The following is a 27,127-nucleotide window of genomic DNA, read 5'->3' as shown; positions in this document are numbered from 1 at the left end:
CCTTGTGATACCTATGGAGGTGTGTTTGTCTTTTGAGCCTTGCCTAAAAAAGGCACTATGGGGGTAGCAAGAGCCTTTGCCAATATCCAAAAGCCCAGGGGTGACAGGTGTAAGCCATCCCTAGCGAAGCATCGTGGCTTGTCGAGCATTTCATCCCAGGCTGACAGGCATTGGATCCCCTTTGAATGACACCAATACTTAAGCCAGTTGTTGAAATTGATCATCTTGTCTTCATATTGTGGCATCATTCTTGGTGAGGGTAAGATGCTACTCAAGGTCAGGGTCATACCGGCCTGGGCTACATGCTCAGAGAGCTCCTCTATGTCTCTTTTCATGTAGTCCATGGAGGTACGTCTCAGGTCACTTATTTGTGATTGGCCAGTTTTGAAAATTCTCAGCTAAAAGCAAACCTGCTTAGCAACAGGTAAACTTCCATTGACATGTAGGAGTGTGTTGGAAGTGCATCCATATGAAAAGCTGTCATGGCTTAGTGGTTTAGTACTGTGATTATGGTGCACAGTATCCTGGGTTTGAGGCCTGTCATTGCTTTTTATTTTACTACTGGCCAGACCAGCTAGGAGGTGTGGCTGTGTTTAGCCGACTTTGCTCAACTTTGCCCAACGTTGCTCGACGTTGCTCTACATTGCCCGACATTGCCCGACGTTGCCCGATGTTGCACTAGTTAGCACGGTGCGCAGCTCTGCGCAAACATATTTTGTTTGTGCTAGTTGGCACAATGCGCAGCTCCGCGCAAAGCCATTGCGCTAGTTAAAGCAGTGCTAAGCTATGAGCAATTATACTTAAATGTGCTTTATACTGGTAAACTTTGCTTAGCAGTGCTTCACATTGCTTAAGATACGTTACTTATGCATTCATCAGTATGCATGACCATTTCACCTTCTTTTATATATATATATATATATATATATATATATATATATATATATATACATATATATATATATATATATATATACATATATATATATATATATATATATATATAAAATATCGTTCACTACTACATACGCCATTTCAATGCATTTTACTAAAATTTAAAAGGTAAATGTCAGGAATTATTTTTATGCACAGATTTCCTACAGAAAATGGAAAGGGGAGTGGTGGGACTCGAACTGGGAATGCCTCCTCTTTGTGCGAAGGCTCTACCGCTACGCTATTGCTATTTTATTTAATTTGCATATAAGTAGTTTATTATCCTCTTCGATGTCTAAACTGCTAACTGTAGCTAAGCAATGGGCAAACCCGTGCAAACACACGCAAATACAGGCAGCTATATCGGGAATAATAAAAAAATAAAAGTTTTGCATTTTATTATATTTGTACAGGGGTTTAGAATGTGGGGGAGTGTAGTGTTGGGGATATACAATTTGCAGACTTAGGCACTTGCAGGGGTGTGGATATTTGGACTGATCGGCAGTCCGACACACCCCCTGCACTTGTATATGCTCCGTGTTAGTCTTATAGTTGAGTCAGCACGCCCTCATTAATATGCATGGTGCGCTGACATCTTCCTCTTAGGCTGCAGTTTCCGTGTAAGACTTATTAAGTCTTACACGGAGAATTACTGAATCCCTGCCTCTGTCTTTGAAGAAATAAAGTATGACTCTAGCTGCAATACTTTACTGTGGCTATTTTAACAATTCCAGATATCTGAGTTATGTACATTCAATAAAGTGGATGTAACTGATCAATAAAAAGATTGTCTGTGATGAAAATGACTGAGAGTTTGTGAGACAGGGGTTGCTGTATATCTAAAAGTAGCAAGTTAGCCATAATCTGTTTCACTTTCCATTATAGTCAGTCATTAGCATTCTAATCAATAAGTACCTGGCAGTGCTGGTCTGAGCAGGATAGCAAATGATCATTGGCAGAGTGGTACATCAAGTAGTGTTGCCATCTAACAGTACTTGGTTCTGTGGTTCAGTTTTTGGCTGTGATTCCTTCTGTGTGGACTATGAATTTACTCCCTGTCTACTGAATGTTTTTTATCCATGTGCTTTGGTTTCTTCTCCCAGACTATCAGCTCTATAATATATACCTCTGGAAATTACTACTTTTACTTACATCCCAAGTCTAACACCCAATGGGTACTCAGAAGGTAACCAACCCTTTTTGGAGGGGCAGGGAAGCAGTCACTGCTCCCAGACAGGATTTATATATACTTGCATTTCTCCTTTCCATTTATTGGGTACTACGTCTTTGTTAGCTTTAAACATTGTGCTTTAAGGCAAGATTAGTTTTCCATGAAAGAAAAAATAATACTGAATTTCTATCCTTACTTGTGATTTTTTTCTCTTCCTGCAGCTGACAGTCTGGAAATCCTTGTGCAATTACTATTCTATCAACCCCCTCCTGCCCCCACAGGACTGACCCTGATAAGGGTCAATGCTAACGAGGAGATCAGGACACCCCAGCTCTCTGTCGCTGTGTGGACACAAAGGATCTCTTTTTTACTTTTATGATGCACTGTCATTCCCTACTTGTGCTTTCCTTGTCATGTCTAGAGTCTTCTCTTTTCTGTCAACTGCACCTCACTGCAGAGAGTGCCCAGGCACACATCCTCTCCCTCCTGGGATGAACATGCCTCTTTCTCCCTGCCAGCGCCTAAGATGCTTGATCCGCTAATGAAACCTGGGTTGCCTGAGTTATAGTTTGAGATTTATCCCTCTTCACTATGGCACTGACTTTTATTCATGAATTTTTGTTCAGGCCATTATTAAAGCAAAAAGACTGTAAAAAAGCCTTAAGATACATCTCAGAGCATCTAGAAACCTATGAATTCTGTGGTGATGGTGGTGGGGGTCTACATCTGGCTTAATTAAGTTACAACCTCTAGACTTATTACAGTAGAGTCTTGGACAGCTAGGATTTGTAAAAGCATACGGATGATATGGGGCCAGGATGAGAGTAAAGCATGAGATCAGCACTGGTAAGTGCAAAGGGAAGTAATGTGCATTAGAAGACCCATGAAATCCTTTGCCTAGGGCTCCATGTCACCTAAGGCTGGCCTTATTGACTTCAAAGCAGACATCTGATGTGTGTATTGTTAGTAACATCTGATGTGTTTATTGTTAGTAAAGTGGCAATAATACATAGATATATACCAAGGCAGTCTGTGAATGACTGCATCTGTTGTTTGATCATAGGTAAAGGTCATTGAGATGATGTAATAGAGCCCCACCCCATTCCATTTAGTACCACCCATTCAGTTGCTTCCTGCATCCTATCCTTACTTTGAACTCACCACTGACTCTAAATATTATGCTGCTATAAATATCACTTGAGAGTTATTCAAACAATTTATCTAATATCAAAGAGATGCTATATTTAAATCCTTATTAAGACAAAGGCAAAGTTAAATGAAGAATAAGTTGAACTAATGTCCGCAAAGAAAGTCCTGCAGTTAGGGCAGAGGACTAAGGCTCTGAGCTGTTAGCAATGCTACTTCCTGTCATATAGAGTTTGATTCCCTCAGCCCTCATTTGCTTACTGTTTGACTTTTAGCAAGTCACTTAACCAGACAGTACTTTGTGGCAATTTGGGAATTTGGACTAAAATCCTTAATGGTTTTCTGGACTGCATATCTAATAACTACCTATGGACCAAAAGCATATTAGCATTACGTTATCTTAAGTTAGAAGTCAATGCATCTGGACTTAACTTACCTGAGAAAATAGGAACACAATTATTTTAATGCAGAAGAAAACAATATGCATTTCTCCTGTTGGTAAAGTTAAACTTTGTTTTTCTGACTAAATTCATATGAAAAATTATTCAAAGTGAATGAGCACATAACCACTATAAAATGAGGGTTTAGGAGCACTGGCAAATAATGACACACCGACAACAAATTTATTAAGTTAGTTCTCCACCCACCCATACCATACTTGACTTAATACTGTTTCAAAAATATTTGAAAGATATCAGCATATCAAACTTTATTGCTTCCTTAATTATGATTTCTCCATTGTAACTAAAAAACTTACTTAAGCTCTGATGTATGATTATTTGCCAGTTTTCTAAGCTATAAAAATTAATGGTTGTTTTTTCTGTGAAATAAATATTTGAATGTGTTCTCTCTATACTAATCACACACATGGGTGCTCTGCTTGGAAGGACACACATTGCCCATTAAATTCTGGGAGTATCTTATAGAAAACAGAACATATCTGAGTATCATTATACCAATGCATTATTATATACTTTTATAATTTTCTATTAAACTGATCTTATTTCCAGAAATACTGTATATTAAATGTTAGTAACAGTTGACTGAATTGCACAACTTTTAAGTTTGCAATTGCTATGAGATCATGGTGAAATTGCCGCTAACAAAGAAATTGAACAGGCTTCTATTGGAGCATGGCTAAAACTGCGGAAAGAAGTCTGTGCTTATTCAGCGAAGAAATGCTATGATTTCTTAAGTAGGTTCAGTCTAGTTGTACACAAAATCTTATTCAACAATAAGGTAACAATGTCTTTTAAAGTTCAATTTTCATCTGATTTTTCTTCTTCTTTACCTTTTCTCAAATTGATGAACTTGTCATTAGACCCGGTGGATGCTTTGGAGAGTTACTGCTTCCATTTATTATTTAGGAGCTTTAACTTTACTTTATACTGTTATTACTGCATATAATTACATATACTGAGACAGCTTGAAATTATGAATTCAAATTTGCAGTTTATTTTCAATAGTAAATATATCGCTGTACTATATACATTTAAACATGATGTGGGTTATTGATGTGTAAGAAGTATATGATTATCACTGTCATGTAAAGAAAACACTTTTTTACAATTTTATATACCCAAGGCACAAATCCCTTCAATATAGGTATCTCTCATATGCTAACTGACAAATGAATAAATACTAATAAAATGGATTGTTGACAACTACATACCTTTCTAAAAATAAACTAGGTGTAGTCCTCTTAATTAATAATGTCATTCAAGGTTGAAATAATTAATTATCTGGTGGAGATGCATGGATGTGTCTACTGTATACTCTGCACTCTTGATAAGCCAGTAATTTTGCTAGCCTTTATGTACCCTATCAATATAAGCCAGTTTCCTAAATTTGTTGCAAAATATACTTGCCAAATTAAATATATATAAGTTTGGAATTCAGTAACTGATCCATCAAAAATTGATCCAGAAATCTAAACCTTTTTATATTAATGCAACTAGCACAATCTCTGACCTCCAAGTTGGATATGATGTTATAACTACTATGACATATCCACTTTTCTTGAACCAGTTAACTTATTTCTCTCATTTACATAAAATATGGTCAAGAATATAGTTTTATTTTTTTCAAAATACTTTTCACCAGCTGTTATTGATATTCTTATATTTCACTGCCATTGCACTTATTCTCTGTAGGATTTGCGAAAATCGGGTTGAATTTTTTAAAATTTATTTATTTTTATTTTACATTTGTTGACCGGGCTGGTCCAACTGGATATATGTCCATTTTCAGCAGAGGCCCAGGGAGAAAAGCTCCACATGCAAGCATTTGTAATAACATGGTTATAATATATATGTCAAAAATCATTAGATATTAAAAGGCAGAAGTTGAGAAAATAGAGAGTGTATTTTGTTAAGAGTTTCTTAAAGCTAGAGAAAGTAAAAAAGAAAAAAAATTGCTAGTACCTAGATACTTGAGGAAAGGTAGTTATTTACAGCAGAAAAGTTGAGAGTACCTAGATACCCAAGGTAATCTAGTCAGGGTTGCTACAGGGGCAGAGCCAGTGGGTTTTGAGGTGTGTTTTGAGTTGGGATTTGAAGCAGGGATGAGAGGAGATTGCTGTGAGATTGTGAGGAAGAGTATTCCAGGTTTTTCCTACTGTGTTGGAGAACAAGGATTTGCCAGCTGGGTTATTGGATTTACTAATCGATATAAGTAGTTTGTCGGAGGAGCGAAGGCTTTTAAGATTGCAGTATGGAGTGATAAGTGAAGTGAGAATGGGTGTGTTTATGGGTTTGTAAAGAATTTTGTGGGCTAAGGAGATCTGGTGAAATAGAATTTAGTTTTGTAGCTCTAGCCATCGTAGTTGCCCTAAGTTTTGGCAGTGGTGAGTTCTAAAAGTAGAATTAGTGGCAAATCTGTCAATATTGTTGTAGGCAGCAGACAGTTTGCTGAGGTTAGCTTTGGACACTGAAGTGTAGATGGGAGAGGCATACAGGAGAGTGGAGATAAGATGGGCCTGGGCAATGGAAGTTCTGGCATGTGGAATAAGGAATGGTTTAATTCTATAGAGGGAGCCTAGTTTTCTGTTAACTAATTTTATAGTATTGCTGATGTGCGTGTCAAAGGTCAGACTGTTGTCTATTTCAACTCCGAGGAGTTTGGTAGTTGGATCGGGTGATATGTTCGTGCCATTATTTGATGTGACACAGAAAATCAGTGGAGAGGATTTTCAGGTTGGTGAGAAGAGTAATAATTTGTTTTTTTTGGGGTTCGGGTGATATGTTCGTGCCATTATTTGATGTGACACAGAAATTCAGTGGAGAGGATTTTCAGGTTGGTGAGAAGAGTAATAATTTGTTTTTTTTGGGGTTCAAAATTAAGCATCGTTTGAGGAACCAAATTTCTACTGTTTCAAAAGTCTTTTGGGTGAGAGAGTGCAGTACAGAGGGGGATGAGGCAGAACAGATTAATGTGGAATCATCTGCATATTGTATACAGGTGGCAGGAGAAATATGAGTATGGAGATCATTAATGAAAATTGAAAAGAGGAGAGGGCCAAGAATTGAGCCCTGGGGGACTCCTAGAGTAATGGGGAGGTGGTTGGATAAGTTATTTTGCCACCTCACTGCCTGTTTTCTGTTGTGCAGGTAAGAGTGGAACCATTTAATTGAGCTTGTGTCGAGTGCAAATGATTTAAGTAAGTGTAACAATATTTTGTGATTGATCATATCAAAGGCTTTGGATAGGTCAATAAATATAGCAGAGCTAAGGGTATTATTGTTCCTATTTTTATTGATGCAGTCTGTGAAGGAGAGGAGGGCAGAGGTAGTGCTATGGTAGGGTCTAAAATTATGTTGACAATTAGCTAGCAGATTGTTAGTTAACAGGTGTTTCAGAAGTTGCTTTTGGACACATTTTTCCATGATTAATGTAGCTTTTGTTTGTGTAAAACCATGCTAAGATACATTCAAAGCTCTCAGTTGTCCATGATTTGGCAGACTGTCATTGCATTTACCTCATATTTCAGTTTGTTTCATGTAAAAATTGTGGTTTTCTGGAAAATTGTTGAAGATTGCGGTCACTAAATACTGATAGATATTTGAGTTTTAGAATTCATATCCTTCATCATTGTACACAGTAAGTGATTGCCTTAGGAGGCTTGGGCAAGATGTATGTGAAATTAATTAATCATTGGCACAATAGTGCAGTGAGTAGTGTTGGCATAAGTTCATAGATGTATACTAGCCTAATGACTACTAGGGCCCTTACAAGTCTAACCGTGCAACCCAAATGTGACCCACCAATTTGATTTATATAGGCTGAGATTTACTGACTGCCTCTATCCACAGAGACATAAGAGCAAGACCAGGGATGAATTTTAAATTACCCATCCATCACTCCAAATTGCACTTAAAAAGGGATTGGGGAGAACTGTGCTTCACATAGATGGAGAGCCTGTTCCAGATAAGTGGAATTCTCTGAGAAACATATCTGCCTTTCCAACATGGCCTATTTATTTTGCAAGCAAAATTTAGGACTTTTAATCTAGTAGTTCTAATGCTGTTTGTTTTGTGGATGTGCAAAAACTTCATCAAAACAGGGTCTAGGGATGCCCTGTATGTCAGGCAAAGATCACCATTCAGAAGTCTATATGATACCGAGTAAAGTGACAGAACTTTGAGATGATCAGTGTAGGACATTGTACTTACAACCATATTTATTTTGTAGGGAACAATTGTGGACATTCCAGTTGCTGCATCTGTCTGGCAGGAACATACCGAAGGGGGCATTATACTCTATGATGGGTCTGATGAGGGCCAAATACAGTAATATGATGACTTCTCTGGACCTAGATGCCATGTCCCTGTTTATAAGTTGAGCAACATAGAAGAATTTTCATACTACACTGGAAATTGTTGATCGAAGGTTAGGTTACTATCTAAGGAGTTCCCAGATTCCTGACTAGTGAATCGACTTTAAAGGGTGTTTTATTGATGACATAGTTACCAGGGGTGGTAGACTTTTCAAAAGATACTATAATGAATTTCTTGGTTTTGAGTTTTAAGCCATGGCTTTGGCACCATGCATTTGTCTGTATTAGACTTTCCTGAAGGGTGTTCTTATCTTATGGAGATTCAATGACTGCTTCCAGTTTGCAATCATCTGTAAACCTGGTCAGACAGAGACCTTTGACATTGGCTTTGACATTCGAGAAGTAGATGCTAAAGAGGAGTGGGCCCAGCATAAAGCCCTGTCTTGGAGGTAAACTCATTGATTCTAACCTCCTGGGTCCTATCAGTGAGCCACATAGTTATCCAGCATATCATAAAGGGGTTTATACATAGTTTTATAAGTTTGTTGACAATGCCCAAGTGGAGTATTCTATCAAATGCTTTAACCAGATCTAGGTAGGCAGTATGCACTATTTCCCCTCATTCATTGCCTTAGTGACCTTTGCAAAGAAGTCCACCACATTCAGTAAGAATGACCTTCCTTTGAGGAAGTCAAATTGAAATGGATCCAGTGTCTGGAGGTCTCATATGTCCTTGTTGATAATTTCCATGATAATTCTTTCCATGGTTTTGCAACTAAGACAAGTCAACCTAATGGGTCTGTAGTTTCCACGATCTGTTGAAGGTCCTTCCTTACTAAGGTAGATGACCATTGCATTCCTCCATTCATGTGGCACAAAGCCTGTTTTAAGACTACAGTTAAATAATGACTCCAAGGGTCCTGATAAGTCATATTTTAGACTATTCAGTAGGCATCCTGTGATATTATTAGGGCCCATTGAGGCCGTGTTCTTGGCTTCAGTGAGCACAACCAGAACATGCTCCCTAGTTATAGCTGGAGGGGTTATGTTTGAGGGTATTTTGGAGGGGGATAATTGGGGATGAGAGAGGAGGGGAGTATATCTGGGAATTAATTTGTCCACTAACAAGTTTGCTATATTACCAGGCTCAGTGAATAATGCACCATTAGTAACCAGTTCAGCATATTGCTGTGTGGGGCCTGTGAGGCTTCTGACATAGCTCTAGAAGGCATTATGGTTATCTTTCACCTGGGAGACTATCTTAATCTCAAAGTTGGCTTTGCCTATTCACTTTGAGAGAGTTTCTATTTTTATGGGAATTACCTTTTCTGAATTTGTTCCATAGTTTTTTTTTCTGTTATATATCCTGTTTAATTTGGGATGCCACCAGGGCGCTTTGTTTCTAGGGCTAGTCCTTGGCTTACTTCTGGTAGATACTGCAGCCTCCATGCAGCCAGTGACATAACATGAAACATGACCTAGCAGACCCACTCAGATCGCTATTTAACTACAGTACCTGACAGACATTGTCCCAATGGAGAGGAGGACAGCAGCAGTATTCCCTCTGCACAAGAGGGGACCATTTATGGACCCAGGAAACTACTGATCCATAAGGCTAGACTCATATGCAAGACTAAAGAAAAGATAATCATGGACCTGATTAACAATCACACAGAAAATCTTCAGAAGTTCAAATCAATCTGGTGAACTTCTTTTAGAAAGTCACAAGGTCCATGGATGAAGTTATGACAGTGCATACCACCTTGACATGGCCAAGGCACTTGACACAATACATCACTCTGGTATTATAGATAAACTCACAAAATTGTGCATAAACTTCTATGCCTCCAGATGGCTAGCCAAATAGCTCATGGATAGGACACATGTTATTAGAATGGGAGAATCCACATCTAGCAAGAGGCCAGTCACCAGTGGAGTACCACAGGGCTCAGTGTTGGGCCTCCTCCTGTTTGGCATATACTTATCAGATGTAAAACCAGATGTAGCTGGCCTTTGGCTGATCACGTTTGCTGATGACTGCAAGTTGCGGGCAATCACTTGACTCTGCAAATGATGCTGATATCCTACAGAAAAGACTGACACAGACTAATGATTGGTGTCAGAGCCATATCCTCAAACTAAATGTGAAGAAGTGCATAATAATACCCTCTGGGAAATAAAATACCCCCTGCAGATTACAACACTGATAGCAACCTCCCCCTTAGAGTGGACCCAGTGGTGAGAGATCTGGGTACTCAGATAGACAGTTTTCTGACCTTTGATCACCATATGTCCACAGTGCTGAGGAAATCCTTCTATGTGGCTAAGCTTATAAGTAAGGGCATGTCATCCAGATCTAAGGATGTCATTGTACCACAGTACTTGCCCCTCATTAGACCAATAATTGAGTATAATGCACCCTTTTGCATGCACCTTGCCAGGCACCTGCAACAGCTGGAGTGTCCTTAGAGGTTTCTCACCAAAAAAATAGAGGGTATAACCAACATGTCATATGCACACCAATTAAAAGCCCTGTCAATGTATTCAGTTTCCTAGCTATTACTGAGGAGTTATCTATGCCTGACCTAAAAGGCAGTTTCTGACCCAGCCCTGAGGGAAATGTTGAATATTCACAAAAGTAACTGCATGAGTGTTACCCACTCCAAGGATCTAACTCTGATCTCTGACAGGAATAGATCATGCAGTACAGACAGATACATGTCCCAGAGATTACCTCTTCTCTAGAATGGAATAGGAATGGAAAAGGAAAGGAACAGGCTTCCTATTCATATGAAGCAGAGCCCTTCCCCTGACCATCTTCAAATGCAATCTGGAACAATGGATGGGAAATCACAAATTCAGTCCTGGAGTGTTGCCCATGTCCCTTATTAACAGTGGCAGCCTGCAAAAACTTGTCAAAACCACACTTGCTGACCCTTGTTATGTTTTCTCTAGGGACAGAGAATTGGGTAGAATCTGTGTAAAACTGGCTAGGCTTGTAAGGGCTCTTGAGCCATTAGCCTAATAATCTCCTAAAAACCTACGATCCTATAAAGTCTCCTATGAGTAGGGTGTTGGACTGGATGGTAAGTGTCTCCAGTAGGTGCAAGTATGAAATGTGAGTTTCTTGGGACACTGAGAGTGACCTATAGCTGGATAGAATATGGTACAGGATTTTGAGTATGGTGATCTGCACATGGAGCAACTGAAGCATGTCATCCTGTTTGTCCACCCTAATGGTATGCGTATTGATGTATATTAGGACACCTCCTTCTTTAGTTGTTTTCTGCGCAGCTATTGGTCTACCATCCCATCAGTCTGACAAGCCTGATCTGCAAAGGCATGGAACGCATTATCATGGAACTTATAAACAAAGACATTGGCAACCTTCAAACACTGGACCCCACCCAGTTTGGGTTTGTGAAGGGCCGATCTTGTCTCCTGAATCTGATTGACTTCTTTGAATCAGTCTCCAGAGCTGTGGACGAGGGTAAGGAGGTCCACACAGCCTATCTGAACCTCGCCAAGGCCTTCAACACCATCCCTCACTCTGGAATCATAGATAAACTTACTAAGCTGGGCAGAAATCCCTACGTCACTCGATGGGTTGCCAACTGGCTTATTGACAGAACCCAGACTGTAAAAGTAGCTGACTCCAAATCCAGCTCCAGACAAGTGACAAGTGGAGTACCTCAGGGTTCAGTCCCGGGACCACTCTTGTTTGGCATCTACTTGTCTGAAGTACAGGCCAACACTAAGGGACTCTGGCTAACAAAGTTTGCAGATGACTGCAAACTGCGAGCCATTACTGAATCCCCAAATGATGTGGATATTCTACAAAAGGGCCTTATAGAAACAGATGCCTGGTGCCAGAGCCATGGGCTCAAGCTTAATGCCAAGAAATGTATAGTTATCCTCTTTGGAAAAAAAACATGTACCCATGAATTACCACATAGGTGGCAGTACACTAAGCATCAAAAGTGTGATGAGAGACTTAGGGACACAGGTGGACAGCGGTCTCACTTTTGATAACCACATCGCCACAACAGTCAGGAAATCCTTCTATGTGGCACACCTCATCACTAAGGGCTTTTCATCCAGAAAAAAGGAGGTCATTATCCCACTGTACTCATCCCTCATTAGACCCATCATAGAATATAATGCCCCGTTTGGTATGTACCTCACAAGACATTTGCAACAGCTGAAAAGGCCACAGAAATACCTCACTAAAAGAATCAGAGGCCTAAAGCAGATGCCATATGCTGACCATCTGAAAAAACTCCAGCTATACTCTGTGGCATATCGTCTACTCAGAGGCAATCTCTGCTTAACATACAAGGCCATGTCAAACCCTGAGCTGTTGGACATGCTCCACTTAAAGAAATCCCAATCCCTCAGAGTGACACACTCCAGGGATCTAAACCTTGTCATCACAATGAACAAAACATGCTGGAGGGATAGGTTCCTGACCCAGAGACTCCCCATACTCTAGAATAGACTGCCAATATATGTCAAGCAGAGCGCCTCATTGGCCCTCTTCAAAAGGAACCTTGATGATTGGATGAGAGATAGGAAATTCACCCCGAGGATCATGTCAGTCACCCTGCTAGACAGGGGTCCAGAGAAGTAAATATTGTGGGAAGAAATATCCAGGCAATTGTTATGGCTAGGCTTGTATAGGCCCTAGGGCCAATAGCCTAGTACCAACCTATGAACCTATGAACCTAAGTGTGGAAAGCACTGAAATCTTACAATGTCAGGGTAATCTCCGCCGCTTTAATCCATGTCTTTGCAACTGCACAGATGTCTATATTTTCAACTGTGAGGAGGCCTTAGATGGAGTGTAGCTTTGTATTTGGCTCCTAGCATTGAGCAATAAAACCTTGAGTTTCAACTGAGTTGATGGTAGGTTTGCCAATTTGGAATTGCCTATAAAAGGCACTATGGGTCTGGATAATGTTTTAGTCCTGAGAACTGTGTCTGTTTGCTTTAGGGGTTTAGTGTTTGCAGCTCCACTGAGAGTAACTGTATGCGTGGTGTCAGGTGTTGTTTTATTGAATTCCTTTGGGCTTATGGAGGTATAGCTTTGACAACGGGTGATCTCACATCTCTCACCTGGTAATAACATACCAATCCTCGAAAATTACCTTAGCTGGATATCTATCACATATCCCCAAGAAACCATCATACTAGGTGACCTGAATATAGACTGGAATAGCATTACTGCTGATAATCCTTCTTCTCATATCAACCTCCATGGTTTTATTCAAACCATTACTTCAACTACAAGGCTCAACAAACACAGTAATAGAGAAAGCATTTTAGACTGGATTCTTATAAATAAAGTCAAAGATAATTACAAAGTAGGAATTTTACCAGATGATGTTAGTGATCACTCCTTAACATTCATAACAAGGGATAAGGCTGATTGTATAAACCCCTGTATCATAAGAAATGTACGCACCATCAAACACTTCAATCCAGAATTGTTCCAGTCTGAACTTACTGCATGTAATTGGAACCCGTTAAAAACACTCCCTCTTGAAAATGCAGTAATGTACTTTAACTCTACTTTTTTATCTATCCTTGACTTACATGCTCCTGAATGTAGCATTAGAACTAAATCTAATGCTGCCCCCTGGCTCTCCCATGAAACCAAAAAACTTATTCTCACTAGAAATAAAGTCTGGGCCACATGGAGATCACATAGAAAAACCCTGATCTTCTTCACTTCCGCCAGCTTAGAAATCTAACCAAAAAGCAATAATAGCTGATAAAAAGAAATTCTACTTCAATCTACAAGAAACCCATCTTAATAATTCAAAACTTTTCTGGTCTTCAGTTAATAGACTTCTTTCCCCAGGACATTCTAAAACACCTTCCCCACTTAATTCTGATCCTGATACCCCCCAACAAACTGCAGATGCTTTCAATTGTTTCTTCACTGAAACTATACAAGCTCTTGCTAATCAATTAAACACCAATAACTCACACCCAACATGTAACCTCATAAACTCCTCCTCTAAATTCTCTCTACATCCCATCTCTACATCTTACATATACAGACTCCTTCTTAAGCTAAAACCTTGTTCCCCCTCTGCTGACAAGTTACCTTCACTCTTTCTACAAAAAGCTGCCAAGGCTATCGCATATCCTATTTCTATTCTCATTAATAGGACAATCAAAGAAGGTATCATCCCTGATATATGGAAGGTCTCTCACATTATCCCACTCCATAAAGGTGGTAACTCCATTGACTACTCTAACTTTAGACCTATTGCTCTCCTCTCTCCCTTGGCCAAAATAATGGAGAAATGTATACACCATCAGCTTGTACAACACCTCTCTCCACAACATCATAGCTAACAGTCAACATGGATTCAGACCTAATCACAGTACTACTACTGCCCTTCTTTCCTTTGTAGACACTATTAACCTGAACCGTAACAACAACCTACTCTCTTCTGCCATCTTCATAGACCTCTTCAAAGCATTCGATATGGTTAACCACTCTTTATTAATCAATACTCTAGAATCCCTATCTTTTGATATCCCTGCCATTAGATGGTTTTCTTCTTATCTCACTAACAGGAAACAGGCTGTTCTCTGGAATAACCACATCTCTTCTCTTCTGTCTGTTTCTATTGGAGTTCCACAAGGTTCTATTCTTGGCCCACTTCTTTTTTCCCTCTTCATAAACGATCTCCAAAACACAATCCCCCAAGCTACTTGCATTCAATATGCAGATGATTCTACACTCATCTGCTCTGCATCCTCTACCTCAGAACTTAGATCTCATACTCAAAATGTCTTTAACACCGTCGAAACATGGTTCTCTAGTCGATTTCTCTTACTAAATGCTAAGAAAACTAAACTCCTCCTCTTTACCCCTACCACCAGAACCGCCCCTTTAAACTTCACTATCTCTTCTAACAATGCCACTATCATCTCTCCCGACTCTACTACCAAACTGTTAGGTATTACAATTGATAATAATCTCTCTTTCAACCAACACATTAACAACACCATAAAACTTGTCAATAGGAAAATAGGATCTTTATATCGGATTAGACCATTTCTAACTCCCTCCTCTAGAACTAGGATTGCTCACTCCCATCTTCTTTCCTCTCTTCTCTATGCTTGTCCCATTTTCACCAACCTCAATAAAAACAACCTTACCAAACTTACTACCTGCTATAATAACATTGCTCGCTTCGCTACAGGAAACCCCTACAGAACACACCACTGTCTCAACCTGAAACTACTAGGCTGGCCAGAATTCCAAAACTATCTTGCAACCCAACAACTCACTGTTGCCCATAAAATTCTGTACCATCCAACAAACACCCCTATACTCTCTCAACTCATAATCCCCTACAATAATCTTAGCTCTCTCCGCTCCTCCAGAAAACTATTGGCTAATTCCACAAAATCAAATAACACTGCTGGTGACTCCCTTTTCACCAATTCAGTAGGTAGACAATGGAATCTACTTCCAAGTAACATAACAACCATTGCATCATTACCTCTTTTCAAACTAAACATTAAACTTCACTTCCAAAATCACTGGCTGTGCACATGTAGTAAACCTGATTAATCCTTCCACTACTTAGACTCTACTTCATTACTATCTCCTACTTCATACTTTTCTATCATCCACCTGGCTTTCCTCCTCTTCTGCCACTTGTTTTCCTAGTATTCTTTGCGTATAGACTGGCTTCTAGCTCTCTTTGCTTGCTAACTATCTTACTTGCTGTCCTTCCTACAACCTACCTCTTCTAATTACTCATATTCTTAGCTCTCTTTCTCACACTTCCTATCTTATTATTATCTCTCAAAGTATTTTTTAACTTTATATGATGTCTGTGAGTTTAACTGTGTGTAGTAGTATTTATTTATTTTTTTTTAGTTATCTTTATCAGACTTAGTATATTATAATTATATAATTATTTTTTTGTGACTGTCACTATGTGAGTCAGTATTAAACTCACTAGTAATAATGAGTAACTGTAGAGTTGTTAGTTTCTGTCTCTTAAAACTTTCTTTAAACTCTAGTATGTTTGCCTTAATGTATTCTCTGTGGAGCTTTTCTCCCCGGGCCTCTACTGAAAATGGAAATATCTCCAGTTAGACTAGCCCGGTCAACAAATGTAAAATAAAATAAAATAAATAAAATAAATTGTTGTTTAGGAAGATTGCTTTTAAGTGCCTCAGTATACTTTAGTTTATATGCGTGTTGTGTGTATGATTTTGACAACCTGATGTGCACTTGCATGCAAGAGTTTAGCCTCCAGAATCATTGTGTAAGTACATCTCTCACATACTGAGTCTGCTTCGTTAAAGATTAAGTGGTAGTTAGTAAATACGAGATACCTGCTACATTGTATCAAGATGCCATATCCACCAAGCTGGCTACAGAGAAGTTAGGAAATTGCATATCCATGGTGTCTAGTCCTTTGCTTTGTGAGCTACAAAGGCGGAGGTCTCTTGGGGTTAGAAGGCTATTAAATGTGCCTCATTGGAGCAGATTATGCTAGACAGTACTGACTTCTACTAACTTTAATATTTACAAAATACTAAATTCAACTACATCTGTAGGCATTGCCACCTGACTCCTAACTCGCTGCTCTAAGCTTGTTGGCACACAAGGTATTTGCTCTATGTTGTTGTTTTGCAGGGTACGGTTTTATGATCCATTCTTTCTAGGTGTTTGCTACTGTACAGGGCACTGCTAACCCATGCAAACATGCAACATTTATAGCAGCACAGAAAAAAACAGAAAACTAAATAATGAGCCTCTGGCCAATAAAATAACTACACTATGAGACCTTTCTGTTTTTTTTTAACTCAGACCGGACAAACACCCCCTGCTACAAGATGAATAAACCCAGTCCTCCTAATATAAAACACAATAGAAGAGACCCACATATGTAATACTACGACAAACCACTTAAACAACTAGCTGGAAATCCCTTGCTGAAGGCAATTGCAAGACAGTATTACAGCAGTAACAGTGTGAGGAAGAACTTTTTTTTTTTTTTTTTTTACAAAGTAAAACCTGAAACTACTAGGCTGGCCAGAATTCCAAAACTATCTTGCAACCCAACAACTCACTATTGCCCATAAAATACTGTACCAAAAAAAAAAAATGCAGGAAATAGTAGGGATCTCTTAGCAATCAAAGGAACTTAGCTTTGCTTAGATGGCACTGGATACAAGCAAAACACTTCTGGAATCCAGGGTAGGACTACAAGCTTTGCTGAGCTCCTGGAAAATGAGCAGGAGACAATACTTAGTAAAGGAGGTTTTCTCAAGAGAAATACTGTTTTTCTGGGTAGGCACTCGATATCATGGCTCTATGGAAAACAATGGGGGAGAAGAGTACATAGGTAGCTTATACAACAGTCTATAGCAATGAAAGAGGGGATGGAGGAAGGGACTTTAGAAATCAGATTATCATACAGAGTGGAGGCCACAGACACAGCCTTATAATAAAACAACACCAGCAATAAGAGTGGATGGGTTGGGGAAAACCAACTAGGCTAGATAGACAGGCATGCAATCAAATATAGGCAATACTGGAGCTCTTTTAGAAACTTTAGCTTAATGAATTAGTGAGGATGGGGCAGACACAGAATGCAACTTTAAGCCGGTAAAAGATGAGCAGAATATAAGCACACTGAAGCACAAACTGGAGCAGGGACAATTCTCTCACTATTGACTTTCTATTACAGTTTTAGGCACCAGATTATGCAGAAATTTACCAGTAACACTGTTTATGGAAAATGCAATAATAAATGACTAAGGCTCAGAATCTGGCAGGAAGTTTTGTGTCCTCCATATCACAGTGCTTGCTTTTCTGAGTTCTTAGCCATGGCTACTTCTGTGTGTATTCTGCATGTATGTCCTGTATCTGTGTGAGTTTTATCCAAGTGCCCTGGTTTATACCGACATTCCAAAGACATGCCATAGGTAAATTAGTATATTCCTGCAAATAAACATGCAATGTGAATTGATTAGTGTGTGTGTGTGTGTGTGTGTGTGTGTGTGTGTGTGTGTGTGTGTGTGTGTGTGTGTGTGTGTGTGTGTGTGTGTGTGTGTGTGTGTGTGTGTGTGTGTGTGTGTGTGTGTGTATGTGTGTTAGTGTGTGTAGGTGTGTTTTGGAGTATATAAATAACTCTTCTGGACTACAGTAAAAAAGAAATGCCACAGAATTATCTTTCAAAAATAAGGCAGAAAATGCATCATAGAACATCTAGATCCTCTGAGCTTATGGAGGCTTGGTAACTCCCACATATACAGCTGTGTATGAGGATTTTGACACAAGCTTAGTAGGGGTCCCTTGTCTTGAACTTCTGCCCGAATCTCACATTGTCTAAAACTGGCCTTCCCTAGAAGTGTGCTTAGAAGATTGTTATAGCTTATGTGAGTGCTGGGGACAGTGTGGTCATTACATTTCTTAACTTTCCTCACAGTCAAACCTCAGACATTTGCAAAGAATATCATTATAGCTTACCTAGAAGTAGTGCATTGTGTAAGAGCAACAAGTTGGAATACACAAGCAGACATAGACATGTATACAGGTGGAAATCTTCTGGTGTAGATGCAAGAAGTCATGCAATGTATATATGCCTGACAGCATCAAGCTGAAATATCTTACTGTGACATTATCCCAATCTGACATCAGAGGGATATGCAAAGGTGGCTGTTGTTTGTGGGAAGGGGTGAGGAGGTATGATGTTTATATGTATGATAGCAACAATATAAAATATGTGATTGCAGCCATTGGTTTTTTTCACTTTCATCCCAATGTAACAACAGAGGACTGCATAGAAGGTGACTGTCTTTTTAAGGGTGGGTAGGAAAGCAGGCATTATTTCAGCATTAACTCTTAGAATAGCAAGCGTTGATCCCCTGGACTCGAGCCGTGAATCAGAAGCAAACTCGCCTGTTGCTTTTTGTCACACAACTTTATTCGATAACTGCCAGCACCACAAAGTACATCTAGTAAGAATGGTTGAGCGCTTTCATCTGCATTCACCAGATTTCTTCAGAACCATTTACCTTAACATGTCACTTCCTTTATATACACAAATTTTTGGCGCCAAAAAGTTAATTACATAATTGGTTAAAAACAAAATTGTTAATTAAAAACAAAATCACTCAATTGACATTTGTTGTGAATAAAATGCAATAAAAGTCACAAAATATGTATATTAACCACTGTCATAAAATGTACTATATACTAGTACTAAAGTGCTTTTATACAGTGCATGATACATTTCATTATTGGGTCCCTTATACTATCTACCCTATGCTAAAATTTTAAATTGATAAATTCATAGTAAATATATATAAATAAGTAAAAATATATACTGTGTGTTAATGTATAAAATATATATAAAATGTACTCGGCTGATGAAATTTCCTTACTCTAACGCCAAAAAAGGCTTGATACTTATATAGTCATTTATACCCGGGGGGGATGTGGCATCTAAACATATCTGCCACTTGCTTTCTAACCAAGCTAAATATATTTTCCAATTTCCTCCTCTGTCATTTACCTCTACCTGGTCTATAATAGCAAAATTAAAACTATGTTCACTTCCCTTTTCTATAATGTGTCTACTTAGAGCGTTCTTAATTTAAAAAGAATAATAGAGACTAAGAAAAAGGCCTACACAGGAAACAGTAGGAAGGGCACTACGAGTTGTGGTGCATGTAGTCAGTGTAAATATATTAACACAAAATGTAGGATGAGACTTAAGAATATTGTGAAATCTGTAGTATACCCTAAGAAGGGTAATTGCAATACACAGCGTATTGTGTATATTGCTGAGTGTGAGAAATGCGACGTATACTATATAGGAAAGACTGAGAGGAAATTCAAAACTCGTATATACGAGCACCTGTATAGTATTAGGAAAGGAGATACTAAGAACGCTCTAAGTAGACACATTATAGAAAAGGGAAGTGAACATAGTTTTTTTTTTAATTTTGCTATTATAGACCAGGTAGAGGTAAATGACAGAGGAGGAAATTGGAAAATATATTTAGCTTGGTTAGAAAGCAAGTGGCAGATATGTTTAGATGCCACATCCCCCCCGGGTATAAATGACTATATAAGTATCAAGCCTTTTTTGGTGTTAGAGTAAGGAAATTTCATCAGCCGAGTACATTTTATATATATTTTATACATTAACACACAGTATATATTTTTACTTATTTATATATATTTACTATGAATTTATAAATTTAAAATTTTAGCATAGGGTAGATAGTATAAGGGACCCAATAATGAAATGTATCATGCACTGTATAAAAGCACTTTAGTACTAGTATATAGTACATTTTATGACAGTGGTTAATATACATATTTTTGTGACTTTTTATTGCATTTTTATTCACAACAAATGTCAATTGAGTGATTTTGTTTTTAATTAACAATTTTGTTTTTAACCAATTATGTAATTAACTTTTTGGCGCCAAAAATTTGTGTATATAAAGGAAGTGACATGTTAAGGTAAATGGTTCTGAAGAAATCTGGTGAATGCAGATGAAAGCGCTCAACCATTCTTACTAGATGTACTTTGTGGTGCTGGCAGTTATCGAATAAAGTTGTGTGACAAAAAGCAACAGGCGAGTTTGCTTCTGATTCACGGCTCGAGTCCAGGGGATCTACGCTTGCTATTCTAAGAGTTATTATTTCAGCATACAATTTATACATCCTTGTAAGTGTTTCTCTTTAATTCATTGGGAAACATTATTTTTGCCACCTTTGAACATTAAGCCTTGGTCTGAGCTTATTTCTTTCATTAGTCAGTACTTTTGTCCAGGCTGGCATTGGATCAAAAAGTAGTTTTCCAAAATGTAGGTTAGCATATTTAGAATCCAATGGCTTAATTAAATTATTTCAGTGCAATCTTGACAAGTTGCATAGTGTTAAAAGGATGAGAAAAAAAGTGGAAGAATAAGACAAGGTGAGAAAACATAAAAAAGGACCATCCATGTGATACGTGGAGCTGGGGGCAAGCAAATTAAGACATACTTATAATTCTACTAATACATTCAATGTTTGTATGAAATGTACCTACTTTTTGCAGTGCAGTGTTAACCTGTTCACATGTGCATTTCTATATATGGAGAACATGAAAAGAAAATGAGGGGTGAGTATAGCAAGAGGCGAGATTGTCTATCTCTGATTACTTGCTGATATTTGTGTTTGGTTAGCAGTAACTCCCTCATGCATACCTATTCTAGATCTGCCACTGGCTCTGAGAATTGAGTGAAAAAGTAAATAAATAAAGACATTGCTAGAGTGACCTTCTGTACACATCCCTGAGCAGTTCCGCTTTTAGTCTAGGTGTGGTTCAGGGAGAGGTGACTATTAAGCCTATGTCAAAATCTCCTTATATAGTAGTCTGTAGTCTTGGGGTATGTGGCTTTGAGGGTCCAGAAGCTCTAAAAGTATGAATGTTTTCTGACACATTTTATGCCTTATTTTTCTTTAACTGAGTAAATGACAAGATAGTCAGTTACTTTCATCCAGACAACTCATATCAAGCAATTACAGCTACGTCTATGTACAATTCAGACATCTGATTGTGATAAAGGAGGATGGTTGTGCAGTTTATTTCACTGTTTCTCCACGTAGTTGTCGCACATTGAAGTATTTCATGTTGCTTCACAAATCACACAAGCTCTAAAAAGCCAGAGTAATGAGCAGTGATGAACAGCAGGCCATTTAAGTCCACAGGCTACCCCAGAATTTCTATCTACATGTTCAGTTAAGTAGTTCATCTGATTTCACATGAATTCACACTAGTTCTGCAAAGGCAAACAGAGACTGTTTAATCTTATCAAATAAAAAGTAAGCCAGTTTCTTTTATCCAGACAACAGTGTAGATATCTGAGTATGATAAAAGAGGATGGCCATGTGATATGTTCCACCTTTCATCCACACAAACAGTTGCCACCCATTCAAGTATTTCATGTTACTTCACATAAATCACTTTAGTCCTGCAAATGCAGAAACCTGAGTAAAAAGTAGACAGGTAATTATATTCCTCTAGAGACAACCCAAGCAATTATGCATATTTTGTCTGTGCATACTAGATGTTTAGGTATGTAATCCATCTTACTTCATACAAATACACACTAGCTCTGTAAAACCAAATAATGACTAATTAAATTGAGAGCATGACAGGAAAAGTTGTTATTTTCATCCAGAAAACCTAACTCCCAAATCTTTGCCACACATTAAAGTATTCCAAGTTGCTTCACACAAAGCATTTCAAGTTGCTTCACACAAATCACAAAGTCAGAATAATGAATAAACAGCAGCAGCTAATCATTTTCCTCCACAAGCATTAAATGTTTGTTGATGTACAAAACATGTTGTTCTATTAACTTTTTAAATAAATGAATATAATGATTAAAATTTGTCCCTAGTTTTCAGCATTCCCCTCCCACACTATACTTCATTATTTATGGCTTTGTCCTGATCTATTATCATGGAACTGCTGAAAATATGTGGACAGTTACTGCCAGCATTTAAAGAAAATACCTCACCACTGAAAGTAACTTCAGCTTCTCTATTCTTTACATTACATTTCATTACTTGATGTTTGAATAGTGTGGACTTTCTGCTCTGTCCCGTCCATGGAGCAGAATCCTTCTGAAGTTGAAGTTTAAAGTGACTTGAATGGTCAAGTCATCTGAAGCAGCTCTTCTGAATGGAACCCAGCAGTTTGTGGGAGTCTTTTCCTTTAAGGGGTGCCTCAGGATGTTTCTACACTGTTTTATTTTGGTTTTAGAACAAAAATATGCTGTGTTTTACTACTATAAAAATAGGCAAATGTATTAAAGAGCCCCTACAAGAATGATACACTAGGTGGCAGAATGGCTGACTAATGTGGAAGGCTCGCCATGACTATACCAAACAACATGGGGATTAGCAGATCAATGTTTCTGTCCATGGTGGCATTTTTAACCTCTTTCTTTGCATCTAGTGCTATTTAACATTATCGTTAACCATGTTTCAATGATCAGCACATATATCTGTTGTGTGTTGTATTTTCTCTTTTTTATTTTTTGAGATGGGATGAAAGCAGTCATCTATACTACTGGTTCTTACCTCCATCCATTTTTCAGCTCTGTTGAGATCCAGGAGAAGCATACACGATGAACCCAACTTGCTTTAAGCAAGAATAATTTCTCCTTCATAGTATAGGAAAGACTGGTCTTAAAAAGTGTACTAGGACTGTATATTTAATGGAAGGCCTAAGGACATTATTCATGTTGAATATGGAAAGTTATATAAGCATTGGACTCACATACAAATGTATATATTAATAAAAGAATAATGTATGCCAGTCAGTCATGTGGCTTTTAGGGACTTTGTTTTATGCAATACAATAATGAGGCATGATGACTGAAGAAAGATAAAAGAACAACTACTACTCTGTGGGAGTAGGTTGTGAGGACAAAATGCAAAATGGCATGATTTCACTTGTTTTGCTGGTAACTAGGTGTTTGAGACAGAACATGGCTAACTGATACTAACGTAAGACCAACAAAAATCATTCAAATCAAACATGATCACACCTTATATCAAAGAAAAATGTTTGGTCATGAGAGCAATCTATGGCATCCAGCAGGAGCGTCACTTCTTTAGCTAAGATAGGTGGGTATTATTAATCTACTGTTAGTTTTACTTTTGGTATACACCAGTGAAACATTTTTCCATACTAATTGGTTTTGTGCAGCTTTGGAGAGCAAGATGTTTCCTTAAAGCTGGAAAAGGGAAATTGTGAAGATGGTGACATCAGGAAACATACCCACTGATAGAGTTACGATATAAATACGAGGAAAGTAATTACAAAACTAAAGTATTTTATATGTGACATCTAGTTCATTGGCAACATATATACTGCAAAAATGGGAGTCCAACAAAACTTTGCCTATTGTATTGATGTAGCACACACACGTGTATGTGGATATGTATTTACCTATTAGTACATGCACAAATACATAAAGTAGACAGTTTAGAAATTTTTTAAGACAAACTTTTTTTATTTATTTATTTGTTTAATTTAGTACCAGGTTCAACACTGCTCACACTTTCATTTACAGTTACTGTAGTTCATATTATCTTACATTTCTTATTTCATTTTGTCTTCTTCCTCTGACAGACACATAAGTGCCCCTCTACTTTTCAAGTAAGGATGATGAGAGATGACTTTGCATAATGTACCTCCTTTAATGTAACATAAGTTAAAGCCCAGATAATTTTTTTCAGGCTACATCTAATTAAATACTGAATTGGCACCAAATATGTCAACATTTATTTATAACAATCATAAAGATAAAATTAGTTCTAGATTGAGTTAGATTACACAGAATGTTGGAATTACCAGTGTTAATTAATGGGCAGTCATTGACTAAAACAAACAGAACTTTGGTGTAGAATTTATTAACAAACACTACACACAACTTATGGCTTGTGGTTAAGTAAATTGAAATCATGACATACATGCACATTTCTGACAGAATAATTTAAAATTGCAGACCTTAACAACATTTTCAAGGGAAATGCTGCAAAGATTAGTAATGGATTATGAACTGTATTTTGCAGGGAGAGAAACATCATGCAACGGAAGAGAAAAAGAGAAACAATGAACATAACGATGATGAAGATGAAAGTACTGCTGTCACTGTCCAGTTCAATTGCAGTAAAATACATGAGGTTCTGTAAATTTCAAAAGCAGCTTTTTCACTTCCTTTATTCTAGTTAAAGTTAAGATACATATAAACACATTTTAGGTACCCAAATAAACTTTAATATGAAGTTGCATCTAGTGCTCTGTTTTCAGAAAATAATACAAAAAACATTAGTTTTTCAGGCTTGAGCAGTACATTTTATGTTACCATTTGTACATATATTGCTATATTTTGTTTATCTAAGACTTATACAATTTTCTTGCATGATATTGTTTTCCTTCTTTACTTTCAAGTAGTTTTTATATAAATGCATGGTATACGTTGTTATAAATTCATCTTTTCACTGATTTAAGACTGCATTTGCAATGCAGCTGTTATTCAGAATTTCTTCATTCCTGATCTTTGGTTTACTTAAACCTATAAATATTTTCTTTCTTATTTGTGAATGTGCTCATTCAGCCATGTATTCTGAACAAAAATTCTGAGTTGTATCTACATAACAAGATTCAATTCCATAATACAAGCAGCTTCTGCAATTTCAGTGAGTGCTAGAGGTCTAAATACAATTAAAGACTAAATAAGCAATGATCTGTGTTGGGATATGGTTTGTATACAATTTGCGATGCAAATTCTGAAATCAGAACATGAAGGCAAATCCTGACAGATTTAAGAAAAGGACAAGTGGGTAAGTGCTTCATAACTGACACTCCCACCTCCTGTATTGACTATGGCTATTATACCTTCATAAATGTTATTATTATTTATTGTTCTTTGTGTTGCTTTACTTCATAGATGTATAACTTTTAAGAACTAGTTCCTTGAAGTATTATTAAGAGATGCAATGCTCTGTTGGCAAAGCTAAGTGAGATTTGTTCCATAAAGACTGGAAAGAAGGTAGCTTTAGCGTATAAAACACTTTATTCCATGCTTTCGTCTTAACAGGACTTCTTCAGAACAAACAATAAAAACCAAATCAGGACAATCATATTAATACACCTAGTTCAAAAATCTATAAACCAATGAAAACATTTGATTGAATAATTAATTAAAACCAACTAAATTGCACTTAAATTCTTAAAGCAGCATTCATCACATATAAAACTGCTGAGAAAACTACACAAACCTAGTTAAAACTTCCTAATAGTAAGTTTCCTATATTTTAGAAAACATGTAATATTAATGGCATCATTTAAGCCAGGATTTTTGTCAGCTCCCAATTTAATCTGCCAATCAGTTTATTTTTGTTCCACAAAATTTTTGTAATCCCCCCCTCTGGAATCAAAAGGTACTTCTAAAATAGAGAACAACATTTTTTTATATTTAGTATATTTCAAAGTGTGTTTATACAAAGCATTTTTGGAGTCTTTATTCATAATACTGTATACATGTTCTCTAATATGCTCCATTAAAGTGTGAGTGGTCATCCCTACATAATATGCATCACAGCCACTACATAACTCGATGTACACTACCCCCCTACTTCTACAAGAAAAATGACCAGGGACTTGAATAGTAAATTTCAAATGTGACAGAAAGACATACGGTCCCTCAGAAATAAACCTACAAAAATTACAATGGCTGCATTTAAACATGCCCATTTTAACACTCCCAGTAAACATAGTTTTCTTACCACTACTTCTTTCAAGAACATTTTTAAGACAACTGGTGTTTCTATACACAAAATTAGGTTTAGAGCCTAAAACATTAAGGAGCTCGCTATTACCCTCCACGATCTTCCAATTTTCCTGGGCAATTTCCCTAATACCTTTACAGTCCACTGTCATATCCAGATTACACACAGTACTATTAACTAATCTATTAGTTCTGTCAACCTGTTTGCTGGTTAAAGCATGTTTAAGTATAGCAGGATATAACCTGTCCCTTTTATTTAAAATATCAGTTTGCAAGGCCTCAAGATAACTCCGATCATACCCTCTATCTAAAAACATAGAGGTAATTCTATGAAACTCTTCTTCCAAGTCCGAAGGGGGAGTGGCCATCTGGCAAGCCTGGATGTACTGTCCTTTGGGTATGTTCTTTTTGATAAAGAAGGGATGGTTACTTTTAAAATGTAAGTAACCATTAGTAAAGGTATCCTTTCTATAGATCTTACTATCAAAACACCCATATGTTTCATTTCAAACAAGACTTACATCAAGAAAATTAACTTGATGTCCACTACCACTCTTCACAAATTGCAAGAAACCAGACCTTGAATTTAGGTCATGGAGAAACTGTTTGTTAACTATAATGAAAATTAAGTAATCTATGAACCTTGCATAAAAAGATACATTGTATAATAATTTCAAACTTGAGAGTACATTGACCTCCCACCACGCCATAACAATATTTGCATATGATGGAGTGGCTGGGGACTCCAT

General features: G+C 37.6%; 1 protein-coding gene across 1 annotated transcript in view; it reads left to right on the top strand.

The window, feature by feature from the left end:
- LOC122812125 (adhesion G protein-coupled receptor E1-like) overlaps window positions 1-25,331 on the top strand; it is a gene marked incomplete in the record, with an annotated part of 2,110,064 nt that extends 2,084,733 nt beyond the window's left edge. The window contains 1 exon segment of the mRNA XM_044084415.1: window positions 24,661-25,331.
- Between the last annotated feature and the right edge of the window lie 1,796 nt (window positions 25,332-27,127).

Source organism: Protopterus annectens, chromosome 9.part0 (assembly GCF_019279795.1).
Source record: "Protopterus annectens isolate FY-2018-M chromosome 9.part0, PAN1.0, whole genome shotgun sequence".
In the NCBI taxonomy this organism is placed as follows: Eukaryota; Metazoa; Chordata; order Ceratodontiformes; family Protopteridae; genus Protopterus; species Protopterus annectens.
The sequence above is the reverse complement of the archived record's forward strand: the minus strand, read 5'-3'. Positions and strand labels throughout refer to the sequence as shown.